The 27,112-nt window shown below is 38.8% G+C and overlaps 1 non-coding gene across 1 annotated transcript; it reads right to left on the bottom strand.

The window, feature by feature from the left end:
• Window positions 1-26,638: 26,638 nt before the first annotated feature.
• Window positions 26,639-26,745, bottom strand: LOC145123045 (small nucleolar RNA R71). The gene has a single exon (XR_013714925.1). It is a non-coding gene; the product is annotated as a small nucleolar RNA R71 (small nucleolar RNA).
• Window positions 26,746-27,112: the final 367 nt, after the last annotated feature.

Genomic DNA, 27,112 nt, shown 5'->3' with positions numbered 1-27,112 from the left:
AGACATCAGATAATCTGCAAATCGGATATCATGGAGGCAGCCACTAAGGAGTTCACAGGAATGATTGCTAAGATAATTGACAAGAGGCTATGGATAGGGACAATAGATAAATCAGATGTGGTGCTGTTGGAGAATCCAAGATAAAAGAAGACCGAGCTCATGCTAGCCGCAAACCAAGGGGGAGATTGCTAGGTCATAGATTAGTGGTTTGGGCCAGGCAATCATTTGTATAAGTATTATAGGGTCTTGATCTTGTAATGTATGTGTTTGTGTTTGTTTACCGCTATGTTGGTGTTTACGGTCGTAAACGTGTGTTTGGTTCATGGCCAGTCTGTCCCTATATATAGTGTCAGAGTCTGTCAGTCCTGTGTGATGTTGTTAGAGAGTTTGCAGTCAACTGTGTGTGTAACTCAAGGTGTACCAGACGTTTTGTGAATGAATGTGTGCATTGCTTGATCATCTTCTTATTCTACTCATTTCTTGTTTGCATTTGTTTTGATCACTGATTTGGATCACTGAATTGGGGCTCTACATGGATATTGAATGTAGGGAGATGAAGTTTAGTAATTCACACGTGTGCAGTTTTTCACCATGTTTTTTTGGCGGAAATATATATATATATATATATATATATATATATATATATATATATATATATATATATATATATATATATATAGAGAGAGAGAGAGAGAGAGATAGGTTCAGGTATTTTAACTAAGTATTGTATTATTGTATGCATGATTGTGGACCAATCAAAATTTAATGGAAAAAACAATAATTAAATAAATCAATAAGGGTAACTAGGTAATTTGAGAAATAACTTCCGCAAATACTCCCTATAATTTTGCTAGTTACGTTGATTTTAACCTAATCCCCCTTTTATATACGGCCTACGAAATCAATCGTTGTAGGATCAATTTTCATCACCGGTTGAAGACTCCTTCACGCCGACCATCCAATCGGCTACACCGGCGACGGCGACGTTGCCAACTTATTCAGTTCTCGACGTGTTGCCGGACCCAAGTAATCAGAAACACCTCCATTGCTTCTTGACCAATTCGAAGGAGTAGGGTGAAGAATGAAGGCGAAATCGAGGGCTACTCAAGTAGCTTTCCAGCGGTGTCTCTTTTGCTTCGGCAGTTAAATGCGAAGAGAAAGGAGAAGGTTGGTCCGAGAGAATCAAGGCAAGCAGCAACAACGCATGTTCAGGGATTTGCGAAGGAGGCTGCTGCCCTCCTGACCACCGAATAACTCCACCACCGGTGGAGGTTTTCTCAACCGAAGCCGAAGAAGATGGAAGGAGGGGAGAAACAAATTTGTGCATTGGTTTTGGAATATACAATTGGAGGATCTGCAGTTGCTCGTGGCATTTCTCCTAATCTGGTATGTATATGAAAGTAATAGGCAATGATGCTACTTTCTGGACTTAATTGGTATGCTGAAATCAAATCTTTTCAGGCATTGCTCTAGTCTACCATATTTTCTAGCACGCCGTTCTATTCCTTCACTTGGTATTGTGGTCGACCCTTGTGCAGCTTTCTTGGCGTTTATTGTTACAGGGCCATTATGTGTTGGAATCAAAGAGGTATTCCTTCATTTTCTTCCAAAGATCTTTTTTTTTTCTTCACTAATTTGTGTTGGAACTGTTGTTAAACATGTTTTTTTATGAAATTTGAATGTTACAAAGCACTTTCGTGTGCAAACATTTGTGCTATGATGAGAAATAATGTAGTTATCCATTATGGTTTTCTAGGGTTTACACGGATACAAGTGATTCTGCCGATACAAGTGAAGCAAATTGGACTAATTTTTCTTGGATATCAATGGGACACATATTGGCTTAATTTCACAAGTTATCCTAGTAGATGCACAGAAGTTTACCAGTGAGCCAGTTTCAATTATTACCTTGCCATATCGAGTGCCTTATGGTTTTCATGGAGCTTTCATGCCGATAATCTCCTAAATATAGCCCATCAATTCTATTAGAATGGAATCACGAATTCCAATTCAGTTGGAATGGAATCACGAATTCCAATTCTGTTGGAATCACAGAAGTTGATGCTTGAAGAACGGACCACAAAATAGAAAGTGATTCTAAACAACATTATTCTTTTAGAATGTATTAGTGTCGTTGTTAGATTTTGATGATTTCTTTCCCATTTTGAAAGTTTTTTTAGTTTTATTCTTTAACAATAAATGTAATTCTTAGCAATTGTTACCCGTATTCTATAAGAAATAATGTATTTTTTGTTTTTATTCTTCAATTGATTGTTCAAGAAATAATATATATATATATATATATATATATATATATATATATATATATATATTAATGACTATCAAAGAACAAAAATAAACCATTAAAAAAGTGCAAGTTAGTGTTGTATTTTGAAACTAAACAATCTAATTAATTAATCATAGTTTTCTTATTTCTTTTATGAGTCCACAAACAAGATAAATCAACAACATTATTAAAAAGTATATATGCATCCATGCATACCTTACACTACAAAAAAAAAAAAAAAACTTTTAGCGGCGACGAAAAGCATTGGTATTACTCCCTCAAAGCTCCACATGTGTTGCTGCTATTGCTCCGTCGCTATTGCTCAAAAAATTTCTGGTAAAAGTTAATGTCGCCGCTATTATTTTTGTCGCCGCTAATACTTCCATCTTCACTAAAGGTACTCATCACTACTAATAACCTTTCTAAAAAAAGCAACCCGTTTCAGGTGCAAAAAAGCCAATACAGAATAAACACAAAACATTAACTCCAAAAGAAACTACTCCATTACGACATATCAAATAAAGACTAAAAGCGTTATTCCAAATATGTACAAAGATGCCAAATTTAATACCAAAAGTGTTATAAATTTCAGAATATGTGTCATACAAAGTCTAACAAAACATGAAATAAAGCGTAAACTAATCGGATGTATCATCACCTTTGTTCCCCTCGTTTCCTCTGATATCACTTGGTGGTGGCAAGAACACAGTCCAACATAGGTTGCAAATTTATAAGATATTACAAATAGACATACATTCAATTTATCTTTCATTCTAAAAGAAAGTGTGTTGCTATTTAAGGTAAAAATGGGACAAGCAACATAACCCATAGCCACATACATTACATACATAACTTCATGTTTTTATACATCCAAATACACACACACAAACACACACACACACACACACACACACACATATATATATATATATATATATATATATATATATATATATATATATATATAGACACACTAAGCATACAGATACACATATACATACACAACTTCATGTTGTAACATCCCGACACCCAAGTATAATATTTAATTATATTATATTCATTTTGTCAGGGCAACTCGACGAGTTGGAGGCCCCAACTTGCCGAGTAGACGTGGAGATACCCACATGACTTTTAGAGTCTACTCGACGAGTTGGAGGACCCAACTCGACGAGTAGGTGCTGAGTGAGAAAACCCTAATTTTCAGGGTTTGTACCCTATTTAAAGGACCTTAAGCCTTCATTTCCGCCTCCCTTATCAGTTTAATACCCTGAGAGAAACCCTAAACGAGTTGTATTCTTCTGAGAGAGAGAGAGAGAGGCTAAAAGTGTGTGATTTGGTGCTTTCTTGGAAGGAGATAGAATAGCATAAGGCTTGGAACGTGTAGAAGCCCTTGGATCCAGTGTTCCTTAAGTACTAGCTACTAAATGGAGGTAGAAAGCTATCACCTTGATGATTTTTTGGTTAGATTTCTTCTTTAGTAAGTTTGTGGCCATTTCCATCTTCCTTTTTGAGCCTTTGAGTCATTTAAGCATGACATGAAGTTGAAACTTCAGATCTAGAATGTATGAGGTCCCTTGAGCATAAAGATCCAAGCTTTATCAACCTATTCGCCAAGTTTCAAACATTAAACCTTCTATACAGCTTCGTTTTGGCATTTTGAGCCTTAGGTGCCATGCATGGACGTAAAGCTTGCAGATTTACGTAGTATTTCAGCCTTGGGATGCTAGATCTAGAGTTTGGGACTTTATATCTGCTTAGAATCGTCTGAATAAGAATTGGACTAGAGGGACTCGACGAGTGCATGAGCAAACTCGACGAGTTGGTTAGGGTTTTCCACAATGGTCTGTACACATGCAAACTCGACTAGTTTATGAGACAACTCGGGGAGTTGAGTTGGAGTTTTCCCTATTTTCTGAGAACAGGAGGAACTCGACGAGTCGCATAGGTGCAATCGACGAGTTGGGTCAACATAGGCTGTTGACTCGAGTGTTGACTTCCGTTGACTTTTAGGGTTTGGTCAAGTGATGGATATGGAGACCATGGAGGGTTAAACTTGTCTTTTCACCCTTTCCAAGAGTTAGTAAAGGGGTTAGCTTAATATCTTTAGAGCGGTTATTACAAAGTGTTAATTAGAGATGATTATGATATGTAGGCGGAGTCAAGACCGATCGTTGAGTACGAGACATACTTTCTTTGCTTACGAGGTGAGTCTTCTCACTATACTTACCTGAGTGGTAATATTTAGTGACCGGAGGGTCTTATTTGAGTTATTGACCGGAGGGTCTTATTTGAGTTACTGACCGGAGGGTCTTATGTGCTTATTCTGAGTTATATGATATTATGCATTTTGTCTTTGTGATTCATGCTGTATATTATCTGTGCCTTATTAGGATAGGACCATAGGGTCCAAACCGAGTTGTGAGACTAGAGGGTCTTCACTAAGATATCGAACTGGAGGCTACGACCCGAGCTGTGAGACTGGAGGGTCTTCATTGAGACACATGACCAGAGGGTCTTTATCGAGATATAGCCATGAGAGGCTAATTAGTTATGCATGTTATTTTGGGGAACTCACTAAGCTTCGTGCTTACACTGTCGTGTGATATGTGTTTCAAGTACTTCTCAGGATCGCGGGAAGGCGCCGACTTGATTGTACACACAAGTTGGAGTTTATGTTTTTGAGGATTCTGGGATATTATCATACATTTTATGGTCTTCTGTTTTGAACCATTTATACATTTGGATTTTTGAGAAATGTAATATTGGGTTTTATGTGGTTTTAAAAATGAAAATTTTGTTTGAAATTTTAGAGTGTTACAAGTTGGTATCAGAGCGTTGGTTTAAGGGATTCAGATGTACTCTCGGGTATGTCTGGACTCAAACTGAGGATTTGAGAAATTTTTCTAAAAAGAAATGATTTTTCTAAAAATGAGTAAGAGCTTTTAAGAGAAAATGAAATGGAGCAGTGTGTACAATCAGCCAGAACCTGGACGGTGATTTCCCAAAATACCATTACTTGTTTATATTATGAGATACTTATGAGATATTAGAGTTGCGTGCTAGAGGATAGGCTAGGTATTTTAGGGATATAGGGCTAGAGTGCCTGATTCATGATGCCTTAGCCTAGGAAATTCTATTGATTGATCTTATCTGCTACTTGCTCTGTGAGTGTGCTTAGTAGGGATACATAGCAGAAATTTTCTTTAGAGAGAGTTTTGGAGTAATCTAGGAGAGATACCTAGATAAGCATTGAGGAATCTACTGAGAGAGTAGTTTGAGATCCGTGAGGGATAGAATACTTGTGAATTAGGATCCTAGGAGGAGGACTTGGGACGATTACAAGTTGGTGTGGAAGGTAGTATTGGGCCCATACTACTGAAAGCACTGCGTCTGTATGCGTGTAACATCCCAAAAATCATGACCAAAAAATTCATTTTTGATATAACAAATCATAAAACAATTTTAAGAAAACATCATCAAGTTATTTCATTTCATCAAAACAAAGATCATATGTCTCAAAAGCATGTCATAGTATAGTAACAATGTCATATTACGATCCCAAGAACATCATAGTGCAGAAAATAGTGGTGTGATGCATTGCTATAGTGCCGACTACTTTCCCTTCGAAGAAGAAGGACTTGAAACAAAAATTGTAAACGGTAAGCACAAAGCTTAGTGAGTTCCCCCATCATACCACATACCATAAACACATAATGCCTATCCCTCAGTATCTTTCAACCAGTACCTGACTGGCATAACTGGAAGCTGGACTTCCCTTCAGTATCTTTCAACCGATAACCAAGAGCTGACCACCCCTTCGGTATCTTTCAACCGGTAACTGGGAGTTGACCACCCCATTGGTATCTTTCAACCGGTAATTGGGGACTATTTCACCCCCTACCACTACCACATAATAACATAACATGAACATACTGCTAGGGATGAATGGGTACTGTCTACCCCTTCGGTATCTTTCAACCGGTAACCGGGGACTATTTCACCCCAACTACTACTAACACATATATCATAGCATCTTAGCACATAAAGCGTAACAAATAGTGGCATACCTGACAATTATCACAAAGACAATCATCTAACAAACAACTCCTACTAGTGGGCCGAAATTGTGGCCTTAGACCCACTTCTACTGGGAGGTAACTGACCTCAATGTCATGCAACAAATGAGCTGTCCTCGGTATTGGGATCAACCCTCCTCAAACTCCTACACATAACAGTCTCCTTCAGTTACTCTTTCATATCCATAACCCCTTTAAGGGTCAATCTTGGATAATGGCCAAGTCAAAGTCAAGGTCAACACCTTGGTCAAAGTCAACATCCTGGTTGACTTAACTCGCCGAGTTGGTCCATCAACTCGTCGAGTTCCATAATTCAGAGAATATCAAATTCGCAATCTGACTCGTCGAGTTACCCTCTAACTCGTTGAGTTTCTCCTTATGACAGAATCGGGACTTTCCATTTGAACTCGTCGAGTCCTTCCTTGGACTCGTCGAGTTCTCCTTCATACAGTCAGGATATTTACTCATTGACTCACATAGTTCATCCTTGGACCTGTCGAGTTCCAAACCTTTAAGTCCACAAACACCTCTATCTGGCTGAGTCATCTTCTAGACTCAACAAGTTTTCTAAGTAACAGAGAAGGTTGGGGAACCACGACCAACTCGCCGAGTCCTAAGAACGACTCCTCGAGTACCCCACGATCCAAATCTATCCAGTCGATTTCAGTCGGGCTTAATGCATCCAAAACATAGATCTGACCTTCTAGGCTCGATATAACACGTAAAGATACAAACTTTACGCTCATGTATGGGCTATTTAGCTCAAAAAGCCCTAAAAACTGGTTCATAGGATGCATGGGACTCCCATGGCCATAAAGTTAGCACCTTTATCCCACGGTGTCCCTCAAAGACTCTGGATCTAAAGTCAATACTCTAAAACATTCTTGCATCCATGAATGGTTCCAAAAATGGCTCCTTAAAGCCCTAAACTACTCCAAGAAGAGATCTGATAGATGAATGGACAAGGTATAAACTTTTTACCTCAAATGAGCTGGAAATGGAACACAACCTCTGGATCTACTTGCTTCCTCTTGAACTCCCAAGCTTCGTCTTCCTTCTCAAGCTTCAAAACCACCAAAAACACACAACAATGACTCAAGAACATTCAAAATGGGTTAGGGTTTCGAATTAGGATTTTATGGACTAAGGGAGGCGATGAGGGAGGCCACAATGGGGGTGTTAAGGTCTTTAAATAGGGTGTAAAACCTGAAAATTAGGGTTTCACTCTAGCAGACCTACTCGTCGAGTTGAGGCTCCTCGACTCGTCGAGTAGACTTCAAGTCCCGTGTCCAATATATCCAATTCGTACTCGACGAGTTTGGGGCCTCCAACTCATCGAGTCCCTTTGCAAATATGAATAATTCTTATTTAAATTACATACCAGGAACCGGGCGTTACAAATCTCCCCCACTTATTTTAGACTTCGTCCTCGAAGTCTGCTGCTGCATCTGGAAAAAGCTCAGGGTTGTGCTCCCTCATCTCGTCCTCCGACTCCCAAGTCCATTCTGAGCCCTTGTGGTACTGCCATTGTACCTTCACTAACTCGACCTTCTTGTTCCTTAAATCCTTCGTCTTCCTGTCGAGGATGGCTATTGGCCGCTCAATGTAGTGAAGGCTGTCATCCACCTGAATATCCTCTCGAGGCACCACCACAGAGTCGTATACCAGGCACTTCCGCAGCTGGGAGACATGAAGGGTACTGTGGATCTGGCTAAGCTCGGCTGGCAGATCCAGTCTATACGCCACCTTGCCCACCAGGCTGCAACCCTGAAAGGACCAATGTATATGGGGCCCAACTTTCCCCGCTTCCTGAACCGGATGACACCCTTGTTGGATTGGTGTCTAAGCCCATAACTATAATTGGTATGTACTTGACCCGATTTGGCATGGTTGATTTGGGTTGCACTTCACCGAAACAATTTATATGGATAGTCTTTTGAGAATAGTATGTTTATTATTTAGATTAATATATTATAAGTTCTAATATATTAATATGGAATCATATTATTTAATTAGTATTGATCAAGAATTAATTTAGAATTAATTTAGTGATCAAAAGGAACTAATTAAATATGAAATCTTATATATGGAATGGGCCAAGTTCATTTAGGTTGGGCTAAGCTTTCATGGATAGTCCATGGAGTGTTTAACCCATGGATCCTATGGAAATGAAAGGTCATGGGTATTAGGGTTTACATGAATGTAACCCTAATCCTCCATACTACATAAAGAGGTCTTTGGCACATGAAATGGCACTAGTGTGTGAGGATACAAGAGTGGGCCGATTTCTAGTGTGCATTCTATTCTCTCAAGCTTTCCAATGTGTTTTTGGTGATTTGTGATTCCACTTGAGGCTTCCACACTATTGGGGCTAAGCTCTTAAAGTTCAAGACTTCAAGCTTTATTAAAAGGTATGTTATCTAACTAGGCTTTTGTAGTATAGTTGCTTCATATTATGCTAGTTAGGATGAAACCTTGGAATATTGAATATTTGCATGTATAATAGAGAAAACATAGATCCAAGGTTTATAGGGTTGTATGTATACCATAGGAGTGTTAGAATGCTCAAAACCCATCAATGGTATCAGAGCCTAGGCTTGTTTTCTTTATACTTGATGCAAATTGCTGGAAAAATGTTGAATTTCTGCACTCTGCCCAGTTGTGTCACACCCCTAAACCGGAACGGCGGAAATGTTCGGGGGCGGAGGACGTCATGTTTAGTATCACAAGACATGCATCATAGTAATCAAAGTAATAAACAACCATTTCATTAGAAAGAAAGTGTTTACAAAGTATGTAATTCACATAAGATAGATTACAAAAGTAAATGACAATACAAGACATGAAGTTACTATGCTCCATCTTCTGAATCCCAGTGCGTACCTGTCTACTAGTTTCCTGAGAATACAAGTTATTTTGAAAGAGTAGATCAGGATTTAAGTTGGTGAGTTCATAAGTATTTAAGTGATGTAAAGTAAGTTGAAATTTCTTTTAGAAAAGTTCGCATGTTCCTCCAGAAGAACCTATATCTTCTGATATGATGAAAGATATGTAAAAAATGACACTACAATCCTTTCTATGAGTACTAACTGGATGTAAGTTATATATAATACATATTAAACAAACAATCAATTGTGTGTATCTGCCCTAAACCCACAACCAAACAAGGAACAGGGAATGAGGCGGAAGTCACACATCCCATTGTTTGTTAGATCTTCATTGTATATAACTTTGTTGCATTCATTTGTTACTCACGGAGTTAACTGTAATAGTTCCTTTAGTAAAAATGGTAACCACAATAGTTCCTTCTATAATCACTTAATTTACACTAGTTATATATAATCTAATATCGAACAGATAGTTAATTGTGTGAATCTGCCCTAAGCCCACAACCAAACAAGGAACAGGAAGTAAGGCGGAAAGCACACATCTAACTATCTGTCGGATATTACATATATATAACCCTAATGTGTAAACTAAGGTATTATAGAATTAACCAATCAAGGTCCTTTAAGTTGTACTGGTTTAATAAAATGGATTAAACCTTTCACTGATAAGTTTCTAGTTTAGTATACTCATTGTTCTATCTGAAAGTATGTTTTTGTACTAGAAAACGGTGTAATGAATTTATATACTATAACCTGACCTATACCTGGTACTCCTTATGATTACTTGGTGTATACGAAATATATATATATATATATATATATATATATATATATATATATAGTCAAGATCGAATATATAGTAGATTGGGTACATCTGCTCTAAACCCACAACTAAACAAGGAACAGGGAATGAAGCAAAAAGTACACATTCTACTATCTGTTGGACTCAATTAATATATATCCTTGATGTATCTACCAAGAAATCATAAAGTTAGCATTATAAGTCACCTTGTAACTGAATGTTTATATTACATATTTTACTTATGTTTAATGTTATTCCTGTATCATACATCGTGTTTGCTAACCCTGGTACGTTGTATTTGTACCTCTGTTATTGAAACCTGGTATGACGTTGTACCTCGTGTTTGCTAACCCTGGTACGTTGTATTTGTACCGTTGTTTGTGCAAACTCGGAATGATATGTTATTACTTCGTGTTTGTTAACCTGAGTTTTACATATGTTTATGTGTTTCTTGTATCATACTCCGTGTTTGCTAACCCTGGTACGTTGTATTTGTACCTTTGATATTGAAATGCAGTATGACGTAAGTGTCATTCTTCAAGTTTGCTAAGCCTGGTACATGGTATTCGTACCTTTGTTATTGAAACTCGGTATGACGTTGTACCTCGTGTTTGCTAACCCTGGTACGTGGTATTCGTACTTTGGTTTATGCAAATACGGTATTCTTGTGTAATTTCATGATGTATTCTCCTGTTATAGTATGTTCTTTATGTTATCGTGTATTTAATCTTCTTTCCTGAGTATGTTCTATATGTTATCGTGTATTGTATCTTCCTTCTTGAGTATGTTCTATATGTTATCGTGTATTGTATCTTCTTTCCTGAGTATGTTCTATATGTTATCGTGTATTGTATTTTCCTTCCTGAGTATGTTCTCAATGTAGTATGTTCTAGTATCTAGTATGAACTGAACCTCTAAACCATACCTATAATAGTTTAGTAGTATGTTTACTTGAACTGTTACTGACTTGAATAAAAGTCTCATTTATCTACTAAGTTATGATTGTACTTTTAAAAACGGAGCTTTATAAACTATAAAGTAACATAACTTATAAAGAGTTTTTGAAATGTTTTGATTACTCCTGAAACATAAGCAATCCTTTAACATGATGTTTATAACGAAACATTTACACAATTATCATTGTGTTCAACTTGTATTCCCCCCCCCCCTTTAAAAGTATTTAAAACAGTTGAAAGATTGATTATAGGGGTATGAACTCACCTTATGCGAGTGATTCAATTTCAGCTTCTCGTAAGGATGAGAAGTTCCACAAATGAAGTCCTGAGACACAAACGAGTCCTAAATGACATATGTTGACATATTTTGGCATGACTATAGTGTTTAGAAGCAACCACATGCAAGTAAACACCTCTATGGACTAGGAAACACTTGGATCAAGTGTTAGAATCACATGTGATTCATCTAAGGGATGCTTAAGGCCATCATTTGGTGTTTACGGCCATGGGTTTATGGCCATGGAGTTTACGGCAGTAAACTCATGGTAAAAGGTGCATAAGAGGGTGTTTGAATGATAGGGAAGCTTGAGGGACTATTGGTCTACAAGAGGATGAGCAAAACTAACCTTTTAGGAGGTGTTGAGGTGTTTATGGCCACACTAAAAAGTGTATGGCCGTAAACTCTCCAAATGGTCTCATTTTGGGTCTTAAAGGCAAGAGTTTCAACGGTTCAAGTGTTCCAATGGTTAGCAAGTGTCTATAATTGTTTAAGGCTCAAAACATGACAAACATAAGGGTTTACGGCCAAGGGAGATGCTCCTGGCCGTAAACTCTCATTGATGTTGAGTTTGGTGATGTTTCAAGGCTAGGATCTAGTGCTTAACATGGCTAACTAGAAGATATACGGAATACTCACACTTTTTAGGCCCTTAGATGAGTTTGCGGCCACCAAGAACAAGTGTGTGTTCTTGGTGTTCTTGGTGAAAGTTGATGATCTTGAAGATCTAACCAAAAGAGATGATTTTATGGATGAAATCATAGGGGTGTACTACATTAAGAAGAATAGCAACTCAAAGATGGAAGAACACTTACGTTTTTGAAGATATAGGATGAAAGGCTTGATGATACTTGAAGGAGAATGGAAGTTTCTTTAGTTGAAAGTGTAAGAATGAAATAAAAGTGAAGGAAATGAGACTTAAAGGGGGGGAGTTTACGGCCAACCTTGAGTTTACGGCCGTGAACTCCTTTTGGTGGGTTTAAGGCTAGAATGTTGTATAGTGTCTCAAGAAGGTACTTCCTATCACTCATTCCTTAAATGTACTAGGTTAAAACTCCTTAGAATGACCTTTAACAAGGCTAGAACTCATTAGAAATGAGTCTGACACTCAGTTGAGTTGAATGGTTGGACTTTACCAGATAGAAATTTTCGGGTTGTCACAAGTTGACTCGCCGAGTACCTCATGGAACTTGACGAGTCCATGCATATATTCAACCAACTCGACAAGTCAGTTCTTGCACTCGACGAGTTGGCAGGCCTGAGTGCAGATTTTCGAGGTTTGGTGCTGGAATTGGTCTAGAATCATTACCTTAAATTGTTTTGGACTTATAAAACCTGTTTTTTTTTATGTGTTAATGATTATGATAAACCAATTTCAAGGTTATTATCAAAATTTCAAGTTTTATATGTGTTTATATGATTCTTGAAATTGTTGATATGATTGTTCATACACTTATAAGTTTTGGTAGATCATAGGAATTATTTGCAAATTTTTTTGTTAGTTAATTCTTGATCTAAATGTGTTTTAATGGGGTCCATAATTTGTCCTCAAGTTATGGATTACCAAAAGTCATTTCTTTTAAAGATCCACTAAAATGCATAAGTTACAAAATTGAAGAGTCTTTTTGTTTTATGAACTCCATAATTTGTCCTCAAGTTATGGATGTTCAAGAGTCTCTTCATTAAAGTTTTATAAAACTTTAATTAAACTCATAAGTTATGAAAAATCTAAACATTTTTGAATAGTTCAAAACTTGCCCTCAAGTTTTGGAATTTGTAAAGTCTCACACACACTTTAATTCCAAACCCTAGAGTTTTAAAAGTTAAAATTCAACCCTTATACTTTATGGTATTATAAGTTAATAATATATATATGTATAAGAGCAAGTCAGTCTTACCGTTAGTAGGCCTCATTCACGAAGCCGGTCTATAAGGGGGTATACGGTTACTGCCTATAAAATGGCAGTTTAATTGGTGTCCACTCTCACCCACTGCTTCCTTGACTGGTGGAGGGTCGTTAGCCGAAGGGGTAGGACAAGGACTATAATTTTCATTATAAGTATAATGATAAATATAAAGTAACTAAACCTTTTATAAATTCCCAATCTTAGTTACTTTCGGAAAATGTGAATTTGGTGCTAACCCATGAAATTACACTTTGCACTTTGCTTAAGTCTTGAGTGGAGCGCGTGTGGTTAACCGGCACGCTAACTTGGATTTAACAAGGTAGGCAAAGGGTAACTTAATTTTTATCATAGGATCGGTGGAGCGCGTGTGGTTAACCTGCACATCGATTAAGTGACAAATATTAAAGGTACCAAGTATATTTGCGTGGTTATTCACACCTTGTTTTGTGATCCTCGGCATCCCAGTCACAAAACTTGAGAGGGCACAATCGAGATTGAAACATGCCATTGAAAAGTTCAATGAATATCAAAAGATCTAGGAGTTTCAAACCAATTAAAACCTAATTCCTATTTCGTTTTTCATGGTAGAAATTGGTGAATCGTCATTCGCCTACCTTCAAATATTTTATAGCTTGGATTACGGCATCCCTCTTCCAAGTTATAAAAGTATTGTGTTGGGTCCTAGCCTTAATATTTCATATTGGGTGTTATATTAAGGACTTTAAATCAACTAACTTAAATATCTTCCATTGTAGATGTCTGGTTTAGACAACTATGATCTTCCCAAATCCCTAGTAACAAGCTTTCCTAATGAAGACGATGTCCCATGGTTGGTTCATGGAAATCATACTACTCTTCCTTCACTTCCTCCAATTATTCTCCCTAACCCACAAGTTCTTGAATAGTTCAAGGTCACTCAAGCACTATTGGCAAGCAAGGTCTATGCGTGCTCACATCTTGGAGATGAAGTCACATATTGACAAGCCGAGAGAGTTGGGTGTCAAAGATTTGAGAAAGTTGGTTGTTCAATCACTTTCTAAGTCACATAGTTTCCTTTAGGACTACTATGAAACAGACTATGACATGACCCTTAATGATCTTATCTATTTGCTAGGTGCTGCTGAATCAACAATGATTTGGAGCACTGGTAAAGCAAATTTGATTATAAGATCAACTTCCCAAACTTCCATGGACTTTGACAATGGTAACATTGAAAATCCAGAAAAGATTTCTCATCCCAATGGAAAGGAATCGGCCATAGTCAACTCGGTTGACCAAATGGTAAAGAGAAAGGCTAAGTCTGAGACAGTCTCGTGTACCATTCCCAAAGAGTCCATATGCTTATATTGCCAAAGGAAGGGACACTGGTTGCAAAGCTGCCCTATTTACCTGAAAGATCATAAGGTTGGTCAAGTCAAAAAGTTTGACTCTACTTCAGGTAAATCCACTATCTAACTCTATTAAGTTCCTATTTGGAGATTCTTATTACATGATGTGACTGGGTCACATGTTGAAGTTTTAAGAATCAAAGAAAAGAAAGGAAGCTTAAGGAAGAGTAAGTTGATTCTGATCGCGAAGATGGATTTCGATCGCATGGTTCGGTGATCAGAATTTTTGAGTTGCTGCTTAAGAGTTGTGATGGATTGCTTAGGAATAGATAACAACATAGTTTTCATATGCATTTGCATTGTAAGGATAAGTTTTCCGCAAGTTTTAAAATAAAAGAAAATTTTTGATTTTATTTATTTTAAGTATCCTTACAATGGCATTTGTGGAAAATTGTTGTTTACATGTTTCCATTGATAGCAACATTGGAAAGTAGATTTGATTCTTTCGTTTGTGGTAGTTTCATGATTTACCAAATAAGGAAAGATTCTCATCAACCAAGTTTCAGTTGGATAGAAACTTGGAATTATGCAAGTTGTATTGTATGGTGAATGAGAATTTTTCATCTTTGGAAAATTAAGACTAGTTCCTTGTTCACATGGATATGTGAGTCAAGTGAAGGAATAAGGGATCTAGTACACATTCTTGTGAACTGGTCAAGTCCACCACAAAAGATCGATAAGTCTATTCGTCATGATTTACTAACGTTTAGTAAATATGGTTATACTTACAAGTTTAAGTATAATTATGAAGCATTGGAAAAAGTTTCGATGTATGGCAGAACGAATGAGAAGAATCAAATTTGGCAGAAAGATAAAAGTTTCTCAAATCTGAAAACATGGGAGAGTAATTTAGCATCATTTTTATGATCATCTTAATGATTGTGAGACCATATCACAATTCATCCTCTAGGGACATATTAGTAAATTCTTATGGCTAAGAAGAGGAGTCATGAATTGTTGAAATGGTTAAATCAAGAAGATGAGTCATACTTCGTTCCAAAACAAGTCTTAGAGTCATACTCCAAGATTGTAACTTGAGTGACACATCTTAAAGAAGGTTTATTAACACTTGTCAAATGTAAGAGTAAAATGTGTTCTACTCTTGTACATTTGAAATTGGTAAGTTGTGATGTTTTGGATAAAAAAAAGACCAACTAAGGCCAATTGTGTGAAGTGTTTGTCTTGATAAGAATCCACACTATCTCTTGAGTATTTTGTTTTGTCAAGTAATGGTTCTTGGCAGGAGAGTCTTTTATGTCAAGAGGACAGTGGGAGTCTAAAAGATCCTGAAAGAGTTTCAAGAACTAATCAAGAATAAAACCTGTAGGTTATCACTAGCACACGACTTGAGGTTTATAACCTATCGTGTTGACATATTCCATTTCTGTGCCCATTCCAGTTAAAGTTGGCTTTGCATATGAGTTCTGAGTGTTCTCAATTGGTTGCATAACAACTTGGAAGCGATGGCAGGCCCTTGTGCTGCCAGGTGACAAGAGGTTAAGACTGCACAAGTTTAATCCATTTGAGTTAGGATTTGTCACTAACCTTGTCTTGTGATTATGGTTTTAAAAAATTCACATGGATAGGAACACATACACCATAAAATCTAAGTGTCATAAGGTTTATTTCCGATTCATGAAAATTATGGTGAGGAAACGCTTTCACTAAGTAGATTTTAAGTAGATTGCAATTGTGATATTTGCATTCTCAAAGTCGTTAGTGGGGCGTGTGTGGTTAACCGGCACACTAACATGGACTTGTGAGAAATGGAAAAGGTCTGAAAAATTGAGACTATGATTACGGCATCCCTTTTCATAGTTCGAGAAATTGTTTAGACACACATGTGTGCCATCTAAGGAAAGGTGTATGATTTTGATAAAGTTTTATCAAAGCATCTCATATCAGAAATCTGAACTTTGGTAAAAAGTCAATAAAGTATTGATTTCTAGAAGTCCAGCTGATTTCTAAGTACATGTCAAAGCTAGTGGGAGCATAAGTGTTATGCTAATAATCATCATGCAAGTGGGAGTATGATAATTATAATAAGTGTTGCAAGTTAGCAATGTTAATTATAGAAAACAAAAGTTTCAATTGGGAAAATTTGTTTTGCTATAATTAAGGGAGAGGAAATTATACTTCATTTCAAATCTAAAAGCTTAGATCGTGAGATTTTAATCAAATTTAGTCAAGTATATATATGAATGTTATGTTGGAATGGTTCAACATAAGGGAATTCTATATATGGGAACATTATTTGCGTTCTAAAATTCGATTATGATTACGGCATTCCTTTTCATAATCTGAATTGTGAGAACATGGCAAATAGAAATAGAAATATTATAGCAAAAGACTGGTCTAGTATCATGTCTTTATGTGAGATATCACGAATCGTGTCCCATATGCTTCAGATATAGGGTCGATTGCATGTGCTATAATATTCATCTGTTCTAAATTTTCCAAATGCCTAGAGCATTAAGAGGGAAAAAGTACTAGAACTAGATATGACTAATTTGATTAAGCAATTATCGAGGACAATCTAAGGTTTACCAAAGATTGGTTGCTCAGGGACAGTTGGAAGTATGGTGTGAATTTTTGGAGAGGACCATATTGACATATTCTGAAAAGAGGAAACTCTTGTTCAGAAGTGATAGTCAAAATGAGAATATGGAGATGTCTCCATAGGTGGAAGTTATTCAATCTGTGTAAGATTAGAAAAACTTAATGCAAGAAGGATGTTCAAAGCAATGTACTTTGAATATGAAACTTCGATTCCATGGTGTTGATCTCCATTGGAATACTCTGTAATGTCTGTTGACAAGTATTTGTGACTTTGTGCATCATCATTACAAGAGGATCAATGCATATAAGTTTAAAATCTAACAGATTTCGGTAAATAGTAGGAATTTGAAATTCTTACATTTACGATAAGGATTTGGGATTGTGAAATGAGAATCATTGGAATTATGTTCAATCGATCTATTTCACAAAGTAAAAGATCATAGACAAACTTAGTGTGCGTACTTGGTGTATGGCATAACTAATGTTTGTACAAACATAGTTTGCATATTTGGTGTATGGCATGACTATTGTTTGGATAAACATAGTGTGCATGCTTGGAGCATGGCTTGACTATTGTTTTTATTCAAGTATAAAGTTGATAATTTGAAACAATATGCAATGAATAATGTGTAATCAATATGGTGATAAATAAAAGGTGTTCTATTTATATTAATAAGTTCTGAGACCATATTGGATTCGATTATTCTTGTATTTCACTTTGCATGTTTTGACTTCTAGAATAACTAGGTCGTTCTTTCTGAATGACTAAGTTATTCAAACCATACACAGTCGATAATACGTTGGAAGTAGGTATTAAGGCAAGACTGTCATGAAGCTGGTTTGTAGATGTCCAAGGTAGTGGACATAGCAAGAGTTGCTACAACATTCATGAGTGCTCATAAGTTTTGAGTATTGGATTAAACCCACGCTCATTTGACTCACTTCATGGATTTTATCACGAGTGATCATGAGACGATAATATCTTATATTCTTCAAACCTAGAGATATGAGTTGTTGGCTATGAGTTGGTTCTACATTGATTGTACGAAAACGCATTGGTAACTCGATGTTATAAAACGTGCCTTTGTGTATGATTCAACAAGTAGTAGAACAAGCGTATGAGTCGAAGTTTATCCATTCCTTTTACCCTTAAAGGGATAAAAGCGATGTTTGTGGGCCCCTCGATGATTTAGTGATGACACCCCGAAGTGCTTGGCCAAGCCTGGACTGATTTGATTTGTTCAATTAGTCAGTCGTCATAAATCGGAAATCGGGAAACAACAAATGGACAGAGAGAATGATTATAATCCATGTCTTAGTCCATATGATATCTAGAATGGAGGAATATATGATCCCTTATCTAATGGACGCGTCATTGATTTGTTCAGAGTTCGACAGCGGCTTTAAGAGCTACGATTGCTAGTCGGGTTTTGGAGTCATACACAATAATAGTTTTAGACTTATCCAAGTGGGAGACTGTTGGATTAGTGTCTAAGCCCATAACTATAATTGGTATGTACTTGACCCGATTTGGCATGGTCCATTTGGGTTGCACTTCACCGGAACAATTTGTATGGATAGTCTTTTGAGAATAGTATGTTTATTATTTATATTAATATATTATAAGTTCTAATATATTAATATGGAATCATATTATTTAATTAGTATTGATCAAGAATTAATTTAGAATTAATTTAGTGATCAAAAGGAACTAATTAAATATGGACTCTTATATATGGAATGGGCCAAGTTCATTTAGGTTGGGCTAAGCTTTCATGGATAGTCCATGGAGTGTTTAACCCGTGGATCCTATGGAAATGAAAGGTCATGGGTATTAGGGTTTACATGAATGTAACCCTAATCCTCCATACTATATAAAGAGGTCTTTGGCACATAAAATGGCACTAGTGTGTGAGGATACAAGAGTGGGCCGATTTCTAGTGTGCATTCTATTCTCTCAAGCTTTCCAAGGTGTTTTTGGTGATTTGTGATTCCACTTGAGGCTTCCACACTATTGGGGCTAAGCTCTTAAAGTTCAAGACTTCAAGCTTCATTAAAAGGTATGTTATCTAACTAGGCTTTTGTAGTATAGTTGCTTCATATTATGCTAGTTAGGATGAAACCTTGGAATATTGAATATTTACATGTATAATAGAGAAAACATAGATCCAAGGTTTATAGGGTTGAATGTACACCATAGGAGTGTTAGAATTCTCAAAACCCATCAACCCTTCCAAGGTGACACCTTCAGGAGAACCCTATCTCCCTCCTGAAACTTCAGGTCCGATCGTCGGTTGTTGGCATAGCTCTTCTGCCGACTCTGAGCAGTCTGAAGCCTGCTCCTGACCTGCTGGATCCTCTCTGTCGTCTTGAGTACCACTTCGGTACTCCCCATGACCCTCTGTCCAACCTCTCCCCAGTATATCGGGGTCCTGCACTCCCTCCCATACAACATCTCAAAGGGAGGACGGTTGATACTCGCGTGGTAGCTATTATTGTAGGAAACCTTTGCCAAGGGAAGGTAGGTATCCCAGCTACCACCGAAGTCTAATACGCATGCTCGTAGCATGTCCTCTAAGGTCTGGATGGTCCGCTCACCTTGACCATCCGTCTGAGGGTGAAAAGTCGTGCTAAAATGCAGACGAATACCCAACTCATCATGGAAGTTCTTCAAGACTCTAGAAGTGAATCGCACGTCTCGGTCAGAAATCACGGAAACTGGCACTCCATGACGGGCTACTACCTCTCTGATGTAGATATCGGCCAGCTTCTCGGCCGAGATGCTCTCCTGGATCGGTATGAAATGGGCACTCTTGGTCAACCGATCCACGATGACCCAAATCGAATCCACCCCTCGTGCGGTCCTGGGAAGCTTTGCGATGAAATCCATAGTAATATCTTCCCATTTCCACATAGGGATATCCAACAGTTGTGTCTTGTCGTGAGGCCTCTGGTGCTCGGCCTTGACCTTCCTGCAGGTCAGGAATCTCTCAACGTACCAGGCTACATCCCGCTTCATGCAGGGCCACCAATAATCAGGACGAAGATCTCTATACATCCTCGTCTCCCTGGAATGGATAGAAAAACTGGATTTGTGCGCCTCCTCCATCAAAACCTAACGCACACCTCCATGATATGGAACCCACACTCTACGGTGCAGTGTCAACAACCCGTGACTATCATAGTCGAAGGAGGAAACATGACCCATAATACACTCACTCTTCCGATGTTCCTTCTTCATAGCCTCCTGTTGGGCCTCTCGACATCAATATTGCACCCAAACCCAAAATGGACGCATCAATACTGCGCCCAAACCCAAAATGGACACATCGCAGTATACTACAAAATCCTCCACACCCTGTGGCAGGGCTACGATCGGCGCCTCACGTAACCTCTGCCTCAGCGTCTCGAACGCTACTTGCTGCTCAGGCCCCCAACGAAAGACAACAACCTTCTTCGTTAGCCATTTCAAGGGTACTGCTATCTTGGAGAAGTCTTGAATGAATCTCCGGTCATAGCCTGCTAACCCTAGGAAACTCCGAATCTCAGATGGAGACTTCGGAACCTCCCATCTCATCACGACCTCCACTTTGGCTGGGTCAACCAAAATCCTGTTCTGGTTGACAAGGTGCCCCAGAAATTGCACCTCGCGCAACCAGAACTCGCACTTGGAGAACTTAGCATACAATCTCTCCCTCCTCAGGGTATCCAACACCTCTCGCAAGTGCTCCTCGTACTGCTCCTGCGTCTTGGAGTAAACCAATATGTCATCAATGAGGACTATCATAGACCGATCCAACATCGGTCTGCATATGTGGTTCATGAGGTCCATGAATGCAGCAGGAGCATTGGTGAGCCTGAAGGGCATTACCACGAACTCGTAGTGTCCATAGCGTGTCTGAATCCCTCTAACCAAGGCTCTGATACCAACTTGTAACATCCCAAAATTCATGACCAAAAATTTCATTTTTGATATAACAAATCATAAAACAATTTTAAGAAAACATCAACAAGTTATTTCATTTCATCAAGCCAATGATCATGTCTCAAAAACATGTCATAGTATAGTAACAATGTCAGAGCACAATCCCAATAACATCATAGTGTGGAAAATAGTGGTGTGATGCGCTGCTACCGTGCCGACTCCTTTCCCTTCGAAGAAGAAGGACTTGAAACAAAAACTGTAAACCGTAAGCACAAAGCTTAGTGAGTTCCCCCATCATACCACATACCATAAACACATAATGCCTATCCCTCGGTATCTTTCAACCGGTACCTGACTGGAATAACCGGAAGCTGGACTTCCCTTCGGTATCTTTCAACCGATAACTGCGAGCTGACCTCCCCTTCGGTATCTTTCAATCAGTAACCAGGGACTATTTCACACCCTACCACTACTACATAATAACATAACATGAACATACTGCTAGGCATGCATGGGTATTGTCTACCCCTTCAGTATCTTTCAACCGGTAACCAGGGACAATTTCACCCCTACTACTACTAACACATATATCATAGCATCCTAGCACATAATGCGTAACAGATAGTGGCATACCAGACAATTATCATAAAGACAATCCTCTAACAAACAATTCCTACTAGTGGGCCGACATTGTGGCCTTAGACCCACTTCTACTGTAAAGTAACTCACCTCAATGTCGTGCAGCAAATGAACTGTCCTCGGTGCTGGGATCAACCCTCCTCAAACTCCTACACATAACAGTCTCCTTCAGTTACTCTTTCATATTCATAACCCTTTTAAGGGTCAATCTTGGATAATGTCCAAGTCAAAGTCATGGTCAACACCTTGGTCAAAGTCAACATCCTGGTTGACTCAACTTGCCGAGTTAGTCCATCAACTCGTCGAGTTCCATAATTCAGAGAATCTCGAATTCGCAATCAGACTCGTCGAGTTACCCTCTAACTCGCCGAGTTTCTCCTTATGATAGAATCATGACTTTCCATTTGAACTCGTCGAGTCCTCCCGTAGACTCATCGATTTCTCATTCGTATATTCGGTACATTTGCTCATTGACTCACCGAGTTCATCCTTGGACTCGTCGAGTTCCTGACCTTTAAGTCCACAAACACATCTATCTGGCTGAGTCATCTTCTAGTCTCAACAAGTTTGCTAAGTAACAGAGAAGGTTGGGGAACCACGACCCAACTTGTCGAGTCCTACATCATCCAATTCTATCCAGTCGATTTCAGTCGGGCTTAATGCTTCCAAAACATAGATCTGGCCTCCTAGGGTCGATATAACACGTAAAGTTACAAAGTTTACGCTCATGCATGTGCTATTTAGCTCAAAAAGTCCTAAAAAATGGTTCATAGGATGCATTGGACTCCCATGGCCATAAAGTTGACACCTTTATTCCAGGGAGTCCCTCAAAGACTATGGATCTGAAGTCAATACCCCAAACATGCTTGCATCCATCAATGGTTCCAAAAATGGCTCCTTAAAGCCCTAAACTACTCAAGAAGAGATCTAATAGATGAATGGACAATGTATAAACTTTATACCTCAAATGAGCTGGAAATGGAACACAACCTCTGGATCTACTTTCTTCCTCTTGAACTCCCAAGCTTCCTCTTCCTTCTCAAGCTTCAAAACCACCAAAAACACACAACAATGGCTCAAGAATACTAAAAATGGGTTAGGGTTTCGAATTAGGGTTTTCTGGACTAAGGGAGGCGATGAGGGAGGCCACAATGGGGGTGTTAAGGTCTTTAAATAGGGTGCAAACCCTGAAAATTAGGGTTTCACTCTGGCAGACCTACTTGTCGAGTTGAGACTCCTCGACTCTTCGAGTAGACTTCAATTCCCACGTCCAACATATCCAGTTCCTACTCGATGAGTTTGGGGCCTCCAACTCGTCGAGTCCCTTTGCAAATATGAATAATTCTTATTTAAACTACATACCAGGAACCAGGCGCTACAATGCGACTCAAGTAAGAACCTTAGGATACTAAGGAGCATGTAGGGGTGGGTAATGGCGTGAGTGCTTGAGCTAGTCTCTGATGATTTTCGTGTTGTGTTTCAGAGACACTATGTTGATTACCCGCAACAACCCCGGGAGTAGTGATACCGGTGACGAGGAGATCGACATGATCATTCATGAGGAGTTGGCCACAACTATCAGAGAGGCTATACCAGAGATGTTCGGGTCTGTTAAGACCAAACTAATTGAGACATTCGATGAGCGATACGCCGCTGTCACGGAGGCTGCTGTTGCACCAGCCACCGCAGTCGTAGCTGTAGCGAGGCCACAGGGAGGTGACTCGTTGTTATTCTGAGAGTTCAGCAACACGAAGCCACCAGATTTTGACGGGACCCAGGACCTGATTGCCGCCATGAGATGGATCTCCAACATTGAGGGGTGTTTTTATAAGTGTTTGTGCCCGGAGCACTTGAGAGTTCGGTTTGTACTGAACCAGCTTCTCTTCGGAGCGAAGGACTGGTGGAAGTTCGTGACGACTGATTTTACCCCTGTATATCACGCTACAGTGACTTGGGAGAGGTTTACCAAGTTGTTCTCAGATGAGTATGTTCCCCAGGTGGAGAGGGAACGTTTGGCACACGAGTTTCTGTCTCTCAAGCAGAAGACAAAGTCGGTGACAGATATTACGAGGATGTTCCATGAGAGGGCGTTGTTCTGCCCTGAGCACGTGTCTACTAAGCAGGCACGTGTGAGCCGGTATTTGAGCATCTTGAGGAGAGATATTTGGGAGTTCGTGGCGAACTCGTCATATCGGACATTGGCTGAGTTGCAGACCAATTCCAGGAGTAGAGAGATTGAGCTGGAGATTCAGACCAGAGAGGAGGGAGAATCTCAGGGGAGAGATAGGAGACCAGCACAGTCGCAGTCGGCGATGAAGCGGGCTAAGCCTGCTGATTCGAGAGCAGGAGGCCAAAAAGGTCGCACTTGTGGCAAGTGCGGAAAGAGCCATGCGGGATCATGCTGAGCAGGGATTTGCTACAAATGTGGCAAGGAGGGGCACATGGCGAGGGACTGCCCGAAGGGATTTTTGGTTTGCTTTCACTGCAACCAGACTGGCCGCCGGAAGGCCGAGTGTCCTAAGCTCACTCAGGGATCAGCCCAGGCTTCTGCTCCTGCTGCTTGACGTGTTACTAATGGTCGGCCGGGGAAGGTCGAGGCTCCGAGAGCTCTTGGGAGAGAATTCCAGCTGACTGCGGAGGAGGTCCGTTGATATTGCCATATTTATACATAGTTTTAGGCAATATTGATCTACATTTTATTAAATATTTTGGTTATATGCACAGAATTATGGTACGTATAAGGATAAATTGTTATGTGCAGCTAAATAGAAGTATTTTCAAAGAAAGGGACCAGAAGTAACAATACTTCGAACTTTGGGGGGCTTGAAGAAAAGAAGAACGAAAAAACACCCAAAAGACGTACTCACGACGTGAACAGTTCATGGTTCATGACGTGAGTAGAGAGTTTTAGAAGATAAGCATCCGGGTGAAGGAATCCTTGCCGAACACGATTATCTCGAAGTTCACGACGTGAGTCTTAAATTCTCACGACGTGAACGGGAAATTTAAAGATATTATAAATACCTTTGCCCATTACGATTTGGGGGACTTTTGGCTGAAGGAAGAGGTTCCAGGAGACGATTTACAGCAGAAGTAAGGCTCTGGAAAAAGTGTTTTCAACACCAAAAGAGTAAAAGTTCATAATTAAGTTATTTGTTTGATCCTTATGAACATGTTTTCTTATTTGAGTTGTGTTTATGTGTTAGTTGCTACTATGAACAGCTGAATCTAGCTACTCTTATCTAGCTAAATGAAGCTTCTAACTTATGAATAACATAATTTTATATGGATTTATTTAGTTGGTGAATTGCTTGTGTTTGATTTATTGTTACCTAGCATGCTTATGTTGTTGCTTTAGTTGTTTAAATTCATGTTATGTGTAGTTTAGTGACCATTAACTGCATTAACTTGATAACCTAGTAATTTAGTGAACATTGAATTACTAGAGCTAGGATCAACCAAAATCTTAGTTAGTAATTAAAGTAATTAACTTTGCTGTGCTAGAGAACATAGATTATGACTATAATTGTGTTTACATGATAAATCTTACATAGCATATTCTTAAACATAATTGGTTCTGTGTTTAATTGTGTGTGACCATACATAGTTTTACATGAATTAATTAACTATTGGTAAATTTAGACCTAAATTACTAATATAATAACAACCAACTTAATAATCCATAATTATTAGCTAGCCATAAGGACGAAGTGGATTCGAACTGGATAAGAGTGTGTTTTTAATTATTGATTAAATTTGAGTTAAGTTAGTCTGATCTTGCAAAATCAGATAAAAACCCTTTTTAGCTTGTTAATAATTAGATTAATTTAGTAGTAAATAGATTAATTAATAACACCGTTCCCTGTGATCGACACCCGACTTACCCAAGCTATACTGTAATCTGACTAGGTACACTGCCTATAAGTGCATAGTTAGTCTAAGTTTGTTAGGTTATAAATATTAAAATTAGTGGGTACTTCCGTGCACATCAAGTTTTTGGCGCCGTTGCCGGAGAACGACTTAGTTAATTATTAGTTTGTTGCTTTAAATTAATCGATCCTTTTTGTAGGATAAAACCTGCAAAAAGTTATTTTTCTGTTTTAATGTTTTTTTCTGCATTACAGGACTCACGACATGAACCTGTAAGATTCACGACGTGAGAACTGAAGTCCTTAGTTTTGTTTATTTCAGTTCGTTTTTCTTAGTTCAGTTTTACGTTTTATCTTTTTATTTCATTTTAGGAGTTCATGGCCAGAGGTACTAACACACCTTTGGTACCACCACTTGAAGATCCCGAGTCTACACTTCACAAAAAGAAGGATAAGAGCGTGAAAGAAGATTAAACACCAAAGAAGACACCTTTACAAGAATTCAAATCAGTGTTCTCAAAGAAGTCAGGGAAGAAAACGGAGGAGTCAAGTTCATCTTCAAAGAACAAGAGCAAGCTTGAACACTTAGATCAAATACCTGTCCAAGCCGAGTCCGCGTACGATACCGAGCCTGAATTTGAATTACAAACAAGTGAACCCGAGAACAAGCTGGAGAACGAAATGGCGAACATTGATGAAATGGCCATGGGGGACTACAAGAAGCGCATTCGAGATGATGTGGGGCCGGGTTTAGTACATCCTACGATTCTTGCCAATGCCACATTCGAGTTGAAGGGACATATCCTTACTGCACTTAAGGATATCCCATTTTACGGGAAGGATCACGAGGATGCTTTCAAACACTTAGACGAGGTGAACGATATTGCGGATTATTTTAATACTCCCAATATCCCAAGGGAGACAGCTTTGCTAAGGATGCTACCAGTCACTTTCAAGGGAGCAGCAAAAGACTGGTTGAAGGCACTCCCAGCTGGTACAATCACCACATGGGCCCAATTGCGTAAGAGATTTCTAGATCAGTTTTGTCCACCCTCCAAAATCTCTAAACTCAAGAAGGCAATTGCCAACTTTGAGCAAAATCCGGGGGAGTCATTATACGAGGCCTGGGAACGCTACAAGGGGTTGTTAAGGAATTGTCCTCAACATGACCTCAATATTCAGCAAGAGATGTCGATATTTTATGATGGGGTGAATGTCATGACTAGACAACTCCTTGATTCGCAAGGACCACTAACGAAGAAGAACCCAAATCAGGCCAAGGAGTTGATTGAAGAGTTTTCAAGGCACTCTCGTGAGTATCACAACCCAAGGCGTGATGGAATAAAAGGCAGTGGAGGTACACAAACTGAAGAGATGGTTGCTGTGATGGCAATGCTTAACACTATGGATAGGAGATTGACTCAATTGGACCAATCAATTCATGCAATTCGAGTTGGTTGCGAGAGATGTAGTGGCCCACACTTGATAAAGGATTGCAATATGGATGAATATGGAAACAAGAAAGCTCAAGTATGCTAC

Source organism: Lactuca virosa, chromosome 6, assembly GCF_052849685.1.
Source record: "Lactuca virosa cultivar CGN04683 chromosome 6, Lactuca_virosa_CGN04683_v6, whole genome shotgun sequence".
NCBI lineage: Eukaryota > Viridiplantae > Streptophyta > Magnoliopsida > Asterales > Asteraceae > Lactuca > Lactuca virosa.
The sequence above is the reverse complement of the archived record's forward strand: the minus strand, read 5'-3'. Positions and strand labels throughout refer to the sequence as shown.